The following is a 1,254-nucleotide window of genomic DNA, read 5'->3' as shown; positions in this document are numbered from 1 at the left end:
TACCTTAAAGTAGTAGCCTTTAAAACGGCAAAGGAATGAAGGAGAAGGGAAGGAATGTGGAGAATTAGGGAGACAGCAGAATGGAAGAGAAGGAAATCGGAAGGAAAAGATTCCAAAGGAAGCGCAGACAGGCAGGAAATGGGCTGAAGCGCGGACTCGCTGTGCAGACGATAGCCTCCCTTTTCTCATACAAAACTGAACCCCCGTCTTCTTGCCAGGCAGGGAAAATCGGGTGATCAAAATGACATCCAATCCATATTTATTTATTGCCTGATTACCGAGGTGGGATCAGGACATGCAAGACTCTTCCTTCCCCTCCAAGGGACTGGGCGATTTCTAAGGAAAGGGAAATTACTGACACGAAAGGAGTTTTGAACGTGGGAGAGGGAGAGTGACCGGACTTGGAAGTAATTCATTATGTTTTTGCGATGCTCATAATGGAAGATCACTGAGTGCATGGCTTGGCACCAAGGAAGTTATGTATAATTTGTTCTAAGGTCTTTGGTTGGTGCCAGTACCTTTAGGTTCTTGGATGACTTGGTCGAACTTAACAGCGAGTCCGGAGAGATGAGGATATTTCGATTTTATCGACAGCAAAAGCAGTATCTTGCACATCCCGAGTTCTCCAGGTGAGGCTCCCCCCTTAAAGAAGTAAAATGTACTTAATTCTCATGTATATAAAGGGTCGAAACTGTCTAGGCAGCCACCCATTGTCGTGGAGAAGCGTGGCCATCTCAGACAGGTGACTGTCTGACAGTGTCCTTATATTTTAAATTTTAAAATACACAAGGGAGAAAATGGGAAGTGGCCGTACTTGAACAGATGACTGTCTTATAAGGTGGTAATTACGGCAGGTTTGACCTTTTATTAAATGTTGGTGTTTTTACGCCCCCATTGACCCCGGGGCTACCACGGACTGAGAGGGATACAACCTCCCTGCAGAAGTACGAAGAAATTCGATAAAAGTTTTCTCTACTCGGGAAACAAACTCGGGTCCTCTGCGAAGCACCTAACCACTGCACTACAGCAGTCGCTTCTCGGAATGTGTATAGAATGAAAGACTCAGATGTATGCGTGTGAAACAAAATATAACAGTGATTTATAATATATATTTTCGCCCGCATCGACATACTTTTTAGATCAGTTAAGGGGCAGGCTGTTATAAACTGCCTGCCATGATCAACTCAGGTTGAGAGGGACACAACATCCCAGCAGACAAGTAGATATTTTACTCCCATTTAACACCCCCAACCC

Source organism: Aplysia californica, unplaced genomic scaffold (assembly GCF_000002075.1).
Source record: "Aplysia californica isolate F4 #8 unplaced genomic scaffold, AplCal3.0 scaffold00371, whole genome shotgun sequence".
NCBI classification, from domain to species: Eukaryota; Metazoa; Mollusca; class Gastropoda; order Aplysiida; family Aplysiidae; genus Aplysia; species Aplysia californica.
Note: the sequence above shows the minus strand (reverse complement) of the source record.